The following is an 18,472-nucleotide window of genomic DNA, read 5'->3' as shown; positions in this document are numbered from 1 at the left end:
TAATTGACCCTCATCTTGTAGGAAACCTGAAGCAAAATTTAATTCATTATCTTTATTATGAATTGGTTCTGTTGTAACAGACCTATAAACATTTGACATGTAAAACTCTCTTCCATGAGAGTTGATGGCATATGGCCACTGATAGAATGTCTAAAATTTTGTAGTAAAGTCATATATGTGCATTTTAATTCCTGTGTACTTTAAACTTTTTGGTATTGTTGATATAAAGAAAAAATATTGTGTGTGTGTGTGTGTGCATGTATGTGCTCACATTGATCATTTTTTCTATCAACTCTCCTTTGCCACTTATGAATTCTCCATTGCTTAAGTGAGTTTCTCTTAGATATAGTAATATGAATAATTTCTAAGATCTTCCTATACCTTTCTGAATCCCAGACACTTGACTTTTTGGAAAGCTATTAACTATAGTATCTGTTGGTCCTCACCCAAGAAGCTGATCTCCTTATTTACTGAAATAAACTATTCATATTCTGCTAGAGAAATGAGACCATTTTTATCGCATTTTTATGTTCCCTTTTTTTCCCCAGGATTTTGTAAAGATTTATTTACTTAAAAGAGAGAGATAAACTATCTTTTAAGTGTCTCCATTCGAATATAGTAAGCATACATAAATCACACAAGATATAAGATCTTGTGTGTGTGTGTGTGAAAGAGAGAGAGAGAGAGAGAGAGAGAGAGAAAGCGGGTGCAGAAGGGCAGGGCCAGAGGGACGAGAGAAGCAGACTCCCTGATGAGTGTGGAGCTCAACCAGGGCTTGATTCCATGACCCATGAGATCATGACCTCAGCCAAAATCAAGAGTCGGACACTTAACCAACTCAGCCATTTGGGCAATCCCTCCTTTTTTTCTAGTGTAGGTAATACTTTCATGGGAAAATCATCAAACAGCAGCAAATTATTTTAAATTATATTTGTGAATTTCTAATAACATATATGATCTGTAGTATGTATTTAGAATTTCATATTCTTGATTTTGGTAGGGGAATTTTTTCACTAATTTTGCTTAACTAAATCTTTTTCAAAACCAGAATGATCTCAACATGCTTGCCAATCTTCAAAGGTTTATTTCTATTAAGGCATATAGTTTCCTAGCATTGCAGTTCTTCATATCTCAGTTGGATATTTTCCAGTGACATCTCATCAGATGATTTTTTATGACTGTTCCATTGTCCTGTGTGATCAATTGGGATGCTCTTTTCAAACAAGAATTCTAGAATGTGAGGGTCTTTTGCTCACCAATATCACATTAAAGAAACAATCAGTTCATTATTTTTGCTACCTTATTTTTTAAATCCTATATCTTGTGTGATTTATGTATGCTTACTACATTCGGATGGAGACACTTAAAAGATAGTTTATCTCTCCTTAAGGCAACAAAAGATATTTTAGAGTGTCCTCTATTTTTTTTTTTTTCCTGAGGGCGAAATCAGCAAAGTACAAAATAGTGAAATACCCTCATGTCACCAGAATCTATATATAGACATAGAAGAATTTTCAACCACCAAGCAAACATAGAAATATTCACTGGTATTTTCTGGGGATAAAAAAAAACAACAGAAAACAAAGTTAAAGTCCCTTGAATTATGGAGTAAAATTTGATTGTTTCGTGAGTTAAAGGACCAGACTTGATGCCATTTACATGTATAGTGACCTATGATCATTCACAGACTATCATACAAGAAAATCTTAAAATTGTTCTTTGTTTCAGGTTTGAAAATATTTCTCCTCCTGTCTTACTCATATCCAAACTACCTTCTATATGGCCTCTTCCTCTATCCTCTTTTGAAGCTCTTTTTTTCTAGGATATCCAGCAGCCTCTTAATTGCCCAATTTAGAGATTTCAGTGCATTTGATGTCTTCTAAGTTTTCTCAGCTGCATTTCATATTTTTGACATTATACTCCTTATTGCAATTCTTCTGTGCTTTCCAGGTGCAGTACTTTATAATCTTATCACCACTCTGAGAGTCTGTGCTTGCCTTTCTTATTTTTACATCCTCTCCCTGAGTCATTTCATCCATTCCTATGGCTTCAAACACTCTGTAGAGGCAGAGGTCTACTAATTCTGTATTTCCATCTTAGACTATTATTATTAACTTCAGTCCTGGCTAGGTATGATATGTGTCACATTCTGAACTCAAAGGCTTTGCTCAATAAACATTTCTTCATGTGGTCTGATTTCAATTAAGAGAACCATTATCCACTTGCATTCTAAAGTCTGAAACTGCATATTCCAGATTTATCTTCACCACCAAGTTTCTTTTTTTTTTCGAGAATCCATCTTATCTTTTATGCCTCTTATTTCTCATTTGTCATTTCTCATTTTGTTTATTAGTTTCCCAACTAGTGACTTTCTCTAGCTTTATGCAGTCCATTTTCCACAATTATAGCAGAATAATCTTTCAAATATCAAATGAGTAATCCATCTTAAATTGAATTTGATGTATAAAATAAAGTATCAATTGATTTTTTTAAAATTGCAAGCTGTTTGTTCTAAATCTATTTACCAAATATCCCATATTTGATTTGTGATATCTGTATTATTGTATAATCAATTCTTATAGGCAATTTAACATAGTTTTTACAGAGGAATGTGGATAACTCATTTTCAGTGATGAAAATGAGAGAGAATAAGGATAATTCTTTTTTGTGTGTCTGTTCATTTTGATAACTTTGTTCTGCCAATATTTCCCAAAATAATGTATAGATAATCTTGTTCTCTTTTTTGTTATCGACAAAGACTTCACCATTGCAGACACCTGTACTTTAAAACATCTTTTAGATATGTGTTATATTTATCTAGAAAACAGTGTTTTACCTGTCATTTGACATTTAAAATAACTGAGAGTCAACCTACAGTTTTAATTAGAATTATCACAAGAATACATGCTGTCCTCAACTCAGGCTGTTAGCAGTAATTTGTTTAGCTAAATGATAAATTGAAAAGAAAATTGCAAAGCATTCCAAAAAATAGATGTTGGTTGGATGTTTCCATCCAATTATTCATAGCATAATTACTAAGATTGCTTTGTAGTCATATCTTTCAGTGTCTACCTGAGAAATGTTGTATGGAAGGTTAATTTTTTAAGACATCACAAATCCATAAATGGCTTTATACTTAACTGGTAGTTTGGGTATGTGTTCTGGTTTCAGAAATATTTTTTTCTTAGAAATGTCAGAGTATCATTTTTATCCAGTTGTGGTAGGCAGAATTCTAAGGTGATCCCCTAAAATCTTGAGCCAAAATCCCCCACCCTCAAAATCCCCCAACCTCAATATCTGATCATTCTCCTCACCTCCCACATCTCTGAGGTGATATCTGATCACCACGACCTTCCTTCAGCAAGAATCTTGTCATGTCAGTTTAGTCAAAATCCCCCTTTGCCCCTGATATTTCCTCTTAGCAACTTTCCAACCACTCACCCTTACCCGGCTCCTTGGCCATACACTGTCACTTCTTGCCATATTTGGGGTTGAGCCCAGTCTTTCTCCCATACTGCTAAACCTTATTACAGTGGTCCCTATACCCATCAGGATGGTCCTGAATAGAGCATGCCTTACTGCTTTAACAAGTGTCAGGAATAAACATTTTCTTTAACAACACTATCTCCCAGTTATTTAATCAAACACTAATCTAAGTATTGCTATGAAGGAATTGTGCAGATGGACTTAAGGTCAAATCAGTTGACTTTAAGGGTGGAAGATTATTTGGTGGTCCTGACCCAATCAAATGGGTCCTTTAAAATCAGAAAGTTTTCACAGAAGAGGAAGCCAAACATTGGAAGCATGAGAGGATTTCAGTGCACTGTTGCTGCTTTTAAGATGGTGGAAGGCCATGTGGTGAGGAATGGGAATGGCTAAGAATGGAGAGCAGTCCCTCCATGACAACTAGCAAGGAAACAAGGGCCTCGATAGTAAAACAAGAAACTGAATTCTGCCAACAACAGTGAGCCTGGAAGTGGATTTTTCCCATTTGCCTTCAACTGAGAACTCAGCTCAGTTGACACGCTGATTTCAACATGTGCAGAGAGTCAAGATATGCCTTATTGGACTTCTGACATACAGAAGTGTGAGATAGTAAATAAAGGAGTGTTGTTTTAAGCTGCTTAGTTTTGGTAATTTGTTATGCAGCAGAAAACAAATACACCGGTTTTCTGTATCCTTTACGTGTATTTGAGAAATCTGAAATTGTTCTGATCTAAACTGTTACTTAAATTTGTCTTCCACAGGGAGATTTTTAGGATATTCTTTTTGACTCATTGTTTTGAAATTTCTTAATCATATATTTTAACATGAATCTATTTCTATCTTTTTTTCCCTAGGTACATGGTAAGCTTTTTATAATGAGGAGAATTATTTTGGCCCAGAAAATTTTCAAGAATTACTTTTTTTTTATTTTTTCCCCTACCATTTTCCCTGTAATGTCTTTATAGAACTCCCATTATTCATATGTTGGACATACTTGACTAATGATCCAATTTTTTATATTTCCCACAATTTTCTCTTTCCTCCTCAATATTTTTTCTTAATTAATTTCATTTTCTAACACTTTAATTGAATTCCTCATTTCTACTATTTCTACTATTATATTATTCATTGCCACGTGTGCATACATGCGTGAGTGCATGTGTGTGTAGTTTTCAGCCTTCTTCACAAGTTTATCTTTGCTACAATTCTTATTTCTTCTTGTGGTGTCTGTCTGTGTATTTCATATTAGAAGATTTCTTAGAATGGCTAAGTGCTTCTTGGCTTTTTGCTCATACATGAAAACATATTGCATATGATGGAATTGTCATCTGAGGGTTTCACTATAGGGTGAATCAGCAGAGCTTTTTCATTGGAAAACTTTCATTATCAAAATTTGTAAATCTTTTCTGATGCCACAGAGAGGAATCTTTCACTCCCTTGAAGAAAAGTATAAGCATTATTCTTGTAACTATGGCAAACAAATTATCTGCCCAGAGCTCGAGGAGTAGAACAAAGGAAGAAAGGTATAGTCTTGATACTCCATATATAACCATATATAAACTTTCATTAGTTCTCCAATTATCCATATGGCACTTCTGGCTGTTGTCTCCTAGTACAGAGAGAATTCATTCTTCAGAGAATATGTTTTCTGTTCTGGCTGAGTGTAAGGTAGCAGGTGTGCCAGTGGCCTGGTTTTCCTGGGGTGGGGGGGCGGCAGGGAAGGACTGTAGCAGGGTCCTAGGGGGAGGTGGGAGTGGGAAAACTTTTTTGCAGCATATTTTCTTGTTTTGGGCGTCATTCTCATACTTTTTTCAGAGGTATCAGAACATTAGGGGGAATTTTGAGTTGCAAACCAAATTGCTTCTCACTTTGCATGACTTGGAATTAGTTTTCAATTGTTCAAAACCAGACATCACTTACCCTGATTTCCAGATTCCAAATTTTACTGCCATCACCTTTTTTCCTATTCTTTGTTCTTACAAGTTTATGGATTCTGAAAATATATTTTATTGTTGTTAGAGTAGAGGCTAGGGATAAATATCAGCCATATTTTTAGAGTCATTTTAAAAACATAAATTATATACTATGTCACATCTCTGCTCTAAACATATCAATGGCTTCCTCTTTCATTGGAGTGGAACACTCAGTTCTACCTGTGTAGCCCAGCTGCCTGCTTCTTTGCCATATTTTGTACCACTCTGTTTTGATCAGTATGCTTTAGATACTGACCCCTGTTCTATTCCTCTATTATGTATGAGTTTTCCTATTTCAGAGTTTCTTATACTTTCCATTTCCTGTACTCAGACTGTTTATTTTCCCCTCCTTAACCCTTTCTACACATTCTTAATAAGTAAGGTTAACTCTTACTTATTTTCCACTTTAGATGTCATCTTCCCTAGGAGGCCTTTTCTAACCTCCTGGTCTTAAAAATATTTTGTTATATTACCTGAGAGTCTTTTGCCTGACACAGTTAGCAATAATATCTTAGTATGAATGACATCTTTTATGTCTGTCTCCTTGCTTGTTTTTAACTTCTTGCAGGGTTTTTTTTTTTTTTTTTTTGAACAGTGTATTGATGAGAGCCTCTTGCAGTTACAGATACATAATTAGCACTGAATAAATGTTCTTGAGTATATAGATAAATTGATGAATATGTGGAGTTGCCTCTTTCATGCTGTGGCTTTCCTAAGGAAAAGTGGGAGGACATATGGGAAGAATGCTGAGAAGTATGTGAGTGAACTTTCTGTTGATGCATAAGAGAACTCTCAAATAGTTTCTGAAAAAAAATGTAATTGAATTGAGGGCTCAACCACACCCCTTTCTTTGAATGTTACAGTTTTCTTTAGAGAATTTAAGTTATCCTTTACTAGGTGCATAACTCTGAGCATGATGCATACATTCTTCATTTCTTAATTTTTTCTTTTATGGAATTGGTATAATAGTGCTAATTTTAAGTACATTGGCTTTCTCAAAGATTGATTAACACACACATGTAAAGCCATTAGAATTCTGCCTTGAATATTGAATGTAATTACTATAGTTTCTTATTCTCTTCATTTCTTCTGTGTTTTAGCTTGATTCAATATAAGGAAAGGAAGGTACCTTTTCTAGGTAGTGAAAGACTTAAACTAAGTTATCACAGGACATGGTGAAATTTGCTTTACAGCTTCCTTAAAAATGAGGATAGACCTATCTGTCAAATCTTGATTTAAGTTGGCCCATGTATTAAATGAATTCTTAAAAAAAAAAAAAAATAAAAAAAAAATAAAAAAAAAAAATAAAAAATAAAAAAAATAAATGAATTCTTGAAGTCCTTTAGGCTTGCAGATTCTAGAGTAGGAGAATAGTGTAACTAGTATTATTTCTTATCTAGAACAGCTCAATGTACCAACAGTCATAGGGCTGTGATTGCTCTAAAAACTGGACTATCTTACAAGGTTTAAGGCATATTAGGAAAAAATATCAGTATGGGTAAGAGGCAAAGTTGTGTTTATCATGTCCTTGAAGGCAGGGGATTCTGGCTTTGGTATTCTAGAGTCATCAATATATGATGCATGCTGTGACATCCAATACTGGCTAACTTAGCTACTTCAGCTAAATTGAAATAACTTAATTGGCTAAAAGGAGAGCTGTAGTGGTTTTTTTTTGTTGTTGTTGTTGTTGTTGTTGCTGTCCTAGCGGGAAGTAATCATCTAAACACTCAGCGTCTTGACATTCTTTAAGATAGCAAGCTTTCTCGGGTCAATTTTGTTTTTTCACTCAACAAATAGTAGTAGAGAACCTATTACATGTAGATAAGTATTAATTATTTATTTAGTAAAATACTGTAGAAAAATACCACTTCAGGCTCATTGCTTTATTTCTTTAAAGCTTGACTTAAAAAGTTATACGTTCTTATGAAAAGTTAAAATAGCCAAACTGACTAGAAAAGAAGAGACCATATTCAACTGGAAGAATTGATTAATGCTTCTTGGAGTATGTGGCATTAGTGCTGTATATTAAAAGGTGCTCATTAATTTGATAGTTGTAGTTTAAATTTGGCCCATAGCCTCACTAGAGGTTCAAAGTGTTTTCAGATGATACCAAATAAACTAGCTTGATTGGATCATTGACTTCATGATGGAGTCCAGTTTAGAAGAGAATTTCCAGTCAGATTCTCTCTCTCAACCTGCCAAAATTCCTACTTATTCTACCAGTATCAGTTTACTTGTCATGTCCTGTCAAAATTGTACTTGGACTCCCTTTAATACATTAAGTCTTCTTGTACCTTTTGCCTACATGCTTCTTTTTAAATGCTCACCTGCCTAGGAACCAGAGTTGCAGACGAGGTTTGGGGCTGGTAGTTATATACCAACTGGCGTAGTGTTTTAGATTTTGATTGTTATTCATGATCTACGTAAATGCCTGCCTCAATCATGTGATCTAAGGTGGTCTTTTCCACATGCAGCCTAATGCATTGACAACACTTCGAGTATTGCCATAGGGTTGGGTCGGTTTCTGAGTCATGTTATTGAAAATGATTTGTGCAAAGAATGACTTACAGACTTTTCTGAGTTGCTTGAGAATTGAGTTCAAGTGCTCAGAGTCCAGATAAGTCTTGATGCTCCAGCTTTTGCAGAAGACTTTCTAGGGACTAACTTAAATTGTCCTTTGTGAAGAAGAGTGGGTTGGAGGGTATTTTGGAGCTCAATTGGATTAATTGAGGTAGTAGTGATAGAGTCATAGAAGCAATTATCGAGGCTGGGTATTTTTGGCATTTAACAATTACAAAGCCTTAGACTCTGAGATGAAAGGAAAACAAGTTTTTTGTTTGTTTGTTTTTGTTTTTGTTTTTTTGTTTTTTTTAATTAGCTCATGTAGTCTGTAAGCAAATAAACTGAATCATGGACTTTCGGGAAGTCTCTGTTTGATAGAGAGGAGCTGGAGCTATAACTTTCCTGGAAGTCTGGTATGCTCAGCCAAGGCTCAGTAGGTCAGCTTTGCCAGTGGTCTGAAATGGGAAAAAAGTTGTGATCACTTAGGAATAAGAATAATGGCTTTCAGAGAGCACCATCCGCAGATCATATATTGGGCTTTCTTTTTTTCTTCAAATTTTTTGAATTGTGTTCATAAATGTGTGTTGAACTTAGTTGTTTAACCTTTTAATAAGTCAGTGAGGAAACTTTGAACACTTTTATTCCTTGGGTAAAGGTTGAAATAAAATCGATATGGTTTAGGTGTTTCAGATGTCTTATTTATTTGCACAGTCCTATCTTTAGAGAATTTTAATGTGTGTATCATCCAGGTAGAAGATGGTATAGGATATATGTTTGCAAATAGGCCAATTTTGTGCTTTCTGTTCAGCTATGGAAAATGTCCTGATTCAGTTACGATCTTTGCTATTTTAAAATTGTAAACCAAATCTTCATTTCGGTTGATTTTCCCTTCTGATAATACTAACACATAAACAACTGCATAGTTTTTCATATAGAGTGACTTAAATGACTTGTTTTAAATAAACAATTTAATTACATTAATTGTTTCCATTGACAAAATTTCATTTCTAAAATAGGTATCTCCCAGAATTTACCTATTTAGGAAAAGGGGCTAAGACATTTTCTTCCATGGCATTGAAAAACTCAATTTGAGCTTGTTACCTGCTGCCTTGTGAGGAACAAGGAAGCAAAAGTTGATATTGCCTCCACTTTTTCAGAAAATGTATGTACAGAAATTTCTATCCATAGTAGAAATGGAAATAGCTTGTTTCTGAGGGTTCACCCTTATAGGTAACTTTGTGTTGTTTTTATTTATCTTAGAAAAAATTTTCACCCAGAGACTGTTTTTTCTCTAATATGTTAAATGGATGAAGCAGGTATTGAAGCTAGTGGGAAAAATGTTCCCTGAAAATTTAGAAGCAACTATTTGCGATAACATTTCTTTTTTTAAACACACACATACATCATGATAAAGGTAGTTTTAAGATAGAATTTTAGGATTTAATGCTCCTAGTTTCAGGGAGTTTTTCTACATGATGATTGTAATTAAAATTAGCTGCATGTAGAGGCTCTCGTTAGACTCTTGGTCTGTAGAAGTGAGGGCATTGTACACTTCATTTCATGATCTATAAAAACTATTTTGCCCTCTAATCTCATGGGACCTCCAGTTGTGTGACCTAGCCAAATCTGTGCTTCTCAAGGATATTTTCATAACACTGAAAGGTTCTCTGTAGCAGTTTGTTGAGATCAGCAGGTTTAAAGGATTAGTTTTGCGGGAAAGTCGAGGAAAAAAATAAGATTAAAAAAATAAGATTATTTATATTGATTCAAAAAAGAAAGAAAGGAAGAAAGGAAGAAAGGAAGGCGATATGCTCTTCTTGCTCACTTGAATTTTCCCCCAAACTTTGTTAAAACAGTATGGAAGGGGTGATGGCATTTACCTTTTTAAAAAAGGGGAAATGGATATTATCTTAATATCCGGCTTACTCATATATAGACCTGCAGATGTATTTATTTAAAAGGCATAAAAATAGAATGATAGTTTTCTAAAACATCAAACTTTGCTACAATCTGAAAAAGACCTATTCTTGATTAGTTTTATATAAATATCCTTCTTGTTTACCAAGAAGATATCTTTAGTTTTATAAATTTACATCACCTTTTTTTTTGCACTCCTATACTTGGTTGAACTGGCTGACACAGAGGAATTCTCAGGAATGGTAAATTTATTTTAGCATTAGTTTAGGAAAAATTTAATTAGAAATATGATACACCAGTTGCAAAATAAATCATAAAATAAATTCCTGAGCTCATTGTGAAGGATTTTGAATTATGGCTAATTTGAATAATCCAGCCCAATTGGGAATTGCCTCTCACTGTTGTTTGCATGAGAAGAAAAGCGGCCCAGTAGCTGCTAATATGTTTTTACTGGCACTGGAAGTAATTTCTAAATAAAAAGAAAGAAAGAGCTGCTGAGCACTTAGAATGAAAGATTTTGTGAAATGTTTTTCTTTTTGAGATTTCTTTTTTTACTTATTTGTATTTTATGCCCTCTAGGATTACAAATACTGCTCTCCAGGCCACTCAACATTAACAAATACATGTTTTTCAAGCAGACAGAAATGCAGGATGCCATAGAACTTATTCTTAGAGAGTAAGAGTAAAGACTGCAAGAAGGGAAAAATGGAAGGTAAGTGAGATGAAAGTTTGATAAACAAGTTAATAAACATTGTATAAATCAAAGGTTCTAGGCTTAAATTCCTCTGGGACTCTGAGCATCCTGGTGAGTTGAAGAGCACATGACTCATATAAGTAGATTCACCTTTAGGATCTTAATATTATTGCAATGAATGAATCCAATCTCAGTATTGCCAGAGTATGGGATCTGCCAGTAAATGGATTATCTCGTCAGAGCTCAACACTCTTCTATAAGAGACAACAAAATATAACAACATTTAGTAATGTCTGGGAACAAATAAAAATTACTGGATAAGCAATAAAGCAGGAAAACATGACTCATAATCAGGAAAAAAATTAATCAGTAGAAAAAGATTCAGAAATGAATGTTTGTGGGATAATCTATTGCTAAGATTTTAAACAGCTTTCATAAATATGTCCAAAATAAACATAAAGTATTATAAATACAGAGTTGGCCAAGGCAATCTAATTAGAAATCATTCCCTCAACAATGAAGCCAAAATGACTTGTTGCCTAATGATGTCACTCAAACTAAAATGCATGCATTTGATGTGTGTGTGTTTTGAAATATAGATACAAACTGTCTTAGAAACAAAAAATACTATTTTGGACCTTTTGGCTCAGCTATGAAAGGTGTGTACAAATTATCAGATACAATAGCTGTATTTTAAAGGAAGCATAGCATTTTTTTTTTTTTTTACACTGCAGTAGTGGTTTTATGACTTAAACACACACATAAAAATGTGTCCACCCTGAGATTTACCTTTTCCTAGAGATACTGATTTAGGATATATGGAATATATTTGTTTGAGTTTTTAAATATAGCATCCCAAGAGAAATTCTGATCTAAGTGGAAAAAGTGAGTCATTAAAAAGATAATACTGTTTTTATGTTCATCACTTTGTTTTTCTAGTAAGAACTATTTGCAACTCAGAACAATTTTTTCCTTCTGAGACCTGAAGAGGTGAGAAGAAAAAGCCTTTTGAGGTAAATCATAAAGATAAGCCCTTAACTCATAGATACTAAGCTTTTGGGTTGAATAGATAACTTCTCTAACTTGCTGAACTGACTTTTATTTAAAGAGAGCTGTACTTTGAAAATTATTCCCTTGGATATTGTACAGTGGTTGGGATAATTTATAACTAACTCATTTTATTTTTACTAGTCTTGATTCAAAAGATTTGAAGGTTTGCTTCAGATTAACCAAACCAAGTGAATTACATCATACTTAATGAACAGAATTAAAGCCAATATTTAATACAAGCTACTGACATATTACCAAATAATTCTACTTTAAATATTTCCCAGATGCAAAGTTCTGTGTTTTACTCTGTATTCTAGGGATGTGCAAAATTGTCTGGCACTCATACTTAACTTGCTTCATTAGGCCTATAGAAGAATTTGATTAATAAATTTGTTGTTTTGTTCTATATATTTGTTTTTGATTGGCCAACAGTATTGTGTCTCTCCCTTCAATAATTTTACTCCCAATAGACCTTATAATGTATAGCAAATAAATTATTTTTGGGTTATGAGAATACCTACTTACTAAATGTTATATAGAAAACCTATCTGTAAAGTAGGGCAAATTTAGCTCTTCTGAAAAGTCTTCTTATCCCAGGTCACTGAGACAACTCCATGGATGCTTAGTTTTTTGAACTTTGGTTTTCTTATCAGTGAAATAGGAATAACACCTATTCTATCTGTATAGGAGATTTATTAGGAGGATCAAAATGAGGTATTTATGTTTATCGTATGGTAAAATGTGTTCTGCACTTTGACAGTACTTAGCGAGATTGTCATTGTGGTTCTCATAATATACTTTACAAAGAGAAAATAAAGAATACCAAATCTTTAGGCTTAGCTTTTCTAGGTGAATCAGTATATCAAGAACATAAGGGTTCCTGACACTGTTAGAAAGACCAGGTCAGGTTTTCATTGACTAAAGCAAAATATTTCTCATGCATGTGTATGCATGGACAAACACCTAATATTTTTTTAGAATAGTTTTAGAGTTAAAGAACTATTGTGAAGATAGTACAAAGTGTGCCTGTATACCCCACATCAAGTCTTCTCCATTGCTAATAAATTAGTCTGGTGAACTTATATAATGAATTAAACAATATTGATAAACTAAAGTACACAATTTATTCAAATCTCTTTAGTTTCTCTCTAATAGTCTTTTATTTTTTTTCTACTGTTCCCAAACCCTACCCAGAATACCACATTACATTCTTTTTCCATCATGTCTCAGGCTTCTTTTGATTGTAAGTTGCTAAGACTTTTCTTGTTTTTGAGGACCTTACAACTGTTGAGAATTGTTAGGTAATTTGTAGAAGGTACCTCGGTTGGGATTTTCCTGCTCTCTTTTTCATGATTATACCAGGATTATGTGTTTTGGGGAGGGCCCACAGAGTAAAGTGTCACTTTTATCATATCATTTCAACGTCACATACTGTTTAAACAAACCACTTATCAACTGTTGATGTTAAGCTTGGTCACTTGACTTGAGGTCGTGTTTGTCATATTTCCCCACCATAGAGTTCCGTTTTTTTTTTTTTTTTTTTCCCCTTTTCTACACTGTGCTTTCAGGAAGGAAGTTACAATGTGCAGCCCATACTTAAGGGGTAAGGAGCTATGCTCCACCTGCTTAAGGGCAAAGTATCTACCTTTATTATTTGAAATTCTTATGCATGGGAAATTTGTCTAGTCTCCCCTGTTTATTTATTCAACCATTTATTTATCTCAGTATGAGGTGCTTAATTTATACTTTGGGTTATAAATCCAGTACCGCTTATTTTTTGCTCAGATTGTTTCAGATTTGGCCCCTGGGCATTTAGTTGGCTCCTTTCGGTTGGCTCCAAAAATATTCCAGATTGACCTACGTTTCCTGACCCAGTCCTAGTTCGGCGTTTTCTCTAAGGAGCCCTGGCTCCTTTTATTGCAGAGTGATATTTTAAACCAATATTTTGTTCTTGGTATGTTCATTACTGCTGGTGTGTCATTGTTTATAGATCCTCTCAAGTCAACAGTGCTGAAGATACCTATGTGTCTCTACTAATACATGTATATTCACAAATCTGGTATTTCTACATGTACCTATCTGTTGACCTAAATATGTGTTCATACTAATGTCTCTAATTCCAACCTATTATCACATGGGCCATTTTAGCCTTCTGCCCTATTCATTTTTAACCTCCCATTCACACCATAAGAAACCTAAATCCCATCAGCCACGTCTGTATTAGTTTCCTATTGCTGTTGTAACTAATTATCACAAACACAGTGGTTTAAACAACACTAATTTATTACCGAACATTTCTTTAGATCAGAAATAAAATATAGATTCAGTCAAGGTGTCAGGAGGGCTGCTCTATTCCTTCTGGGGGCTCCATCAGAGAATACACTTCCTTGCCTTTATCCAGCCATTATAGGTTGTATTTGAATGTTTATAATGGTTTTACCATAATCACCAGTATAGAAGCTCCTATAAAATATAAGTGTTTTTGGGACACCTGCACGGCTCAGTTGGGTTAAGTGTCCAACTCTTGATTTTGGGTCACATCACGCATGATCTTGAGGTTATGAGATCGAGCCCTATGTCAGGCTCTGAACTCAGTATGAAGCCTGCTTGAGATTCTCTATCTCTCTCTCCCCTAAAATAAATAAGTAAATCTTTACGAAAAGTATAAGTTTCCTCTGCCTGACTTATTTTGCTTAGCATAATATGTGCTAGCTCCATCCATCTTGTTGCAATTGGCAAGATTTCATTCCTTTCCATAGCTGAGTAATATACCATATGATTTCACTCATAAGTGGGATTTAAGGAACAAAATAGATGAACATATGGGAAGAGAAAAAAGAAAGAATGAGGGAAATAAACATAAGAGACTCTTTACAACATAGAACAAACTAGTTTGATGGAGGGCACGGGCTTTCCCTTTTCTCCACATCCTTGCAGACCCTTGTTATTTCCTGTTGTTGTTGCATTTTTAATTTTGGCCATTCTGACAGGTGTTAGGCTGATATCCATTGTATTTTCTTTGGATAAGCATCTGTTTAGATTTTTTGACTATTTTTTTTTCTTTTTTGTTATCTTTTTAGAGTTCTTAGTATATTTTAAATACAAGTCACTTATCAGTTATGTGTTTTACAAATGTATTTTTCTAGTCTGTGGCTTGTCTTTTCATTCCTTATATAATAGTGACTGGCAGAACAGAATTTTTAATTTTAATGAAACACAACTTAGCTTTTTTCCATGGTTTAAGCTATTGATATTTTCTTTAAAAACTCATCACCAGGGATCCCTGGGTGGCGCAGCAGTTTGGTGCCTGCCTTTGGCCCAGGGTGTGATCCCGGAGACCCGGGATCGAATCCCACATCGGGCTCCCGGTGCATGGAGCCTGCTTCTCCCTCTGCCTGTGTCTCTGCCTCTCTCTCTCTCTCTGTATCTGTCATAAATAAATAAAATATTAAAAAAAAAACTCATCACCAAAAGCAATATCATATAGATTTTCTTCTGTGTCTTCTTCATGAAGTTTTATAGTTTTGCATTTTAGGTGTGAAATCCATTTTGAATTAATTTTTATTTGAGGTGTAATGTCTTTGTCAAGGTTCTTTTCTTTTTAGTAAACGACAATTCAGTTGTTCCAGCACCACTTGTTGGAAAGAAATAAACTGCATTTCTTTTTTTTTCCTATGCTAAAGATCAGTTGGTTATATTCCTTTAGGCTATATCTGGGTTCTTTATCCTATTCTATCGATGGATGTAACTATTCCTTTGTCAATATTACACTGTCTTCATTCCTGTAGCCTTATAAGACTTGACATCAGATAGAGGGAGTTCTTTAGCTTCTTCTTGTTAAGTGTTACCTTGGCTCTTCTAGAACTTTTTATTTTTCATATAAAATTTATAATCAGTTTGTCAGTATCTACAAAATTGCTTTCTGGAAATTTGATTGGCATTTCATTGCTTCTATCAATCAAGTTGGGAAGAATTGACATCTTAAGACAATTGAGTCTTCAATCCCTGAACATAGAATAGCTCTTCATATATATATACAATACATACATGTCTCACTAAATGTGAGATCTTTGATTTTTTTCACTTGTGTTTTTTACTTCTCCTTTTGAGTTCAGTGAATATTTTGTTAGATTTATGCATATTTTATTTTTGAGTGCTATACTAAAATTTATTATTTGTTACAAATTTCAAATCCCAATTTTCCATTGTTGGTATGTAGGAAAGCAATTGACTTTGGTATATTAATCTTGTATCCTACAATAATTCCTTTCTAAAATGTATAACTCTTATTTCCTTTTCAAGTCATATTGTACTAGCAAGGACTTGCCATGTAACGTTGAGTAGGATATATCCTTGTCTTGTTTCCAATCTTAGTGGAAAACATCCAGTCTCACCATTATGTAGGATGTTAGCAGTAGATTGTCTGAAGATATTCTTCATCAAATTAAGGACGTTTATCTCTATTCCTAGTTGCAGAGAATTTTTATCATAAATGGGTATTAGATTTTGTCAGATGCTTTTCTTGTGACAATTGATGGGATCATATGATTTCCCTACATTAGTCTGATGATGAGGTGGCTTACATTGATTAATTTTTGAATTTTGAATCAGCCTTGTATGTTTAGAATAAATCCTACTTGGTGATTGTATATAATTCTTTTCATATATTGTTGGATTTGACTTACTAATATTTTGTTGAGGATTTTTGCAGTTATGTCCATGTGAGTATTGAGTATTGACCTGTAGTTTTCCTTTCTTGTAATTTTTTTTCCTGATTTTGGTGTGTCGGTAATGCTGGTCTTATAGAGTGATTTATGAAGTGTTTCCTCTGCTTCTGTTTTCTGGAAGAGATTTTGGAGAATTGATATCATCTCCTATATTATCCTCCCCACCCCTTGCCATTTATTTGTTACAATTCACTGGTAAAATCTTATAGATCTGGTGATTACTTTTGCATAAGAATATTCATTATTAAGTCAATTTTTCAATAGCTATAAGGCTTTTTAGATCGTAAATTTTCCTCTTGTGAGTTTTGATAATTTATATCTTTCAAGAAGTTCTTTAATTTTATTTACATTATCATATTTATGAGAATAGAGTTGTTTGTTATACCTCTAGTTTGTAGAATTGGCAAACTGAATCTTTTGCCAGCTCAATTTTTTGTTGGTTTTGATTTGATATTTTTAATAGAAGAGCATAAAAAACTAAATGATGTGTCTTTAGTCAGTCTGCTTAAGAAATCTTCTTGATTGCCAAATGTCAATCAAGCACTGTGCCTAAGATGCAGGTGATAAAAGTAATCTTTGTATAAGCTAATATATCATGTATCTTTTTGAACTCCATATAACCATATGTTTAATACAATCCAGGAAATAGCAAATTTCAATAAATATTTTAGGATTTAATAGTAATGTGCAGAATTATTTATTTTTCAGTCCCCCTGCTTTTAAGAGCTTAGAATTTTATATTGAAATCCTAGCAAATTGTAGGCTAGTTAACAACATTATTTTTCTTCAAAAATGCATCTTTCTGGGAAATTTTCCCTGTGTAAACAGACTCATTAGTGTAGGTAAAACATAAAGCTGATTCAAAAGGAGATACATTATTTGTTACAATAAATACTGAAGAAATCAAATTTGCTATCACAGTCAAAGACTACTATAGTCTTTGAAATGAGAATTCAATAAATTTTGTCATTTAGAAAATCACATTGACTATCTGAGTTTGTAGACAAAAGTTTCTAATTTCAACTAATGTATTACTTATTGGATACATATTTTTCTGACATGTGTGTTTACACTTACACATTGAGGGAAAAAAAAATAGGATATTTGTAACCCCACACTGGGCTAGATATCCTTCAGTTCCTCCAGTTTCCAAATTCTAGATACCTTGAATAAAGGAGAAAAAGCATATAAATGTGAAAAAAAAATTAAAAATGAAGAAAAGAAACAAAAGTTAAATACAATAAGGGAACATGGAGAAAAGGAACTAAAGTAATGAGGTACTTGGATCATTTGAGGCCTAGGAATGCTGGATTTTGAACAGTTGTGAGAGATTAAGGTTTTGCCTATAGCTGTATACTTTCTAAAAGAAGATACAACCTTTTGAGAAATAATAGCAATTAGAATTTTTTAGTAACATATGGAATGAAATGAAAGAAACAGTTTTTTGTTTTTTAAAACTCTACACATGTAGATAGTTAGATACGTCTTAGTATTTACTGACTTTTGGCTGGTATTGCAGACTTTCTTTGTAGCATCAACTAGGTATTTTAACTGTATTATGAATAACAAAAGTGTAGTTCTTTTTTTTTTTTCCTTTTTCAAATGGAGGTGACTGTAAAATTAATCTAAAATGACTGGCTCTTTAAAAACTGATGAAACTGAAGTCCATTTAGTGAGGTAAGTAACTTGTTCTCAGTCACACAATGTCAGAGTTAAGACTAGAAGTGAAGTCTCCAGGGCTCCCAGCTCAAGATGTTTTTCTCTACCATTCACCATCTCATGGGACCACACTGTCATTTCTAAAACCATTAAATCAGATGGAATTAACCTCTTTCTGTCTGACTGAGTAGACCTAAATAAATAAATTAGTTGCAAACAGTTGAAAATCTGGAGAATATTATCCTAAGTTTCTTAGTGTTGTGTACTTCCTCAAGAATGTGGTTCCCAAGTTAGACTTAAAAAGAATATAATCCAGTCATCAGATGGTAGACAGCTCCTCAGTCCAGTAGTTCAGACAGCTAGGAAATTGATCCTTAATTTGAAAACTGATAAAAGTATTATAA

General features: G+C 33.7%; 1 long non-coding RNA gene across 6 annotated transcripts in view; it reads left to right on the top strand.

The window, feature by feature from the left end:
* Positions 1-18,472, top strand: part of LOC140608658 (uncharacterized) — a 113,290-nt gene that overhangs the window by 36,979 nt on the left and 57,839 nt on the right. For all 6 annotated transcript variants that reach the window (XR_012010631.1, XR_012010628.1, XR_012010627.1 and 3 more), the window contains exons 3-4: positions 10,518-10,650; positions 11,572-11,645. This is a non-coding gene — a long non-coding RNA (uncharacterized lncRNA). The remainder of the gene's footprint in view (positions 1-10,517; positions 10,651-11,571; positions 11,646-18,472) is intronic.

This window comes from Canis lupus, chromosome 18, assembly GCF_048164855.1.
Source record: "Canis lupus baileyi chromosome 18, mCanLup2.hap1, whole genome shotgun sequence".
NCBI lineage: Eukaryota > Metazoa > Chordata > Mammalia > Carnivora > Canidae > Canis > Canis lupus.
This window is presented reverse-complemented; position numbering and strand designations above follow the sequence as displayed.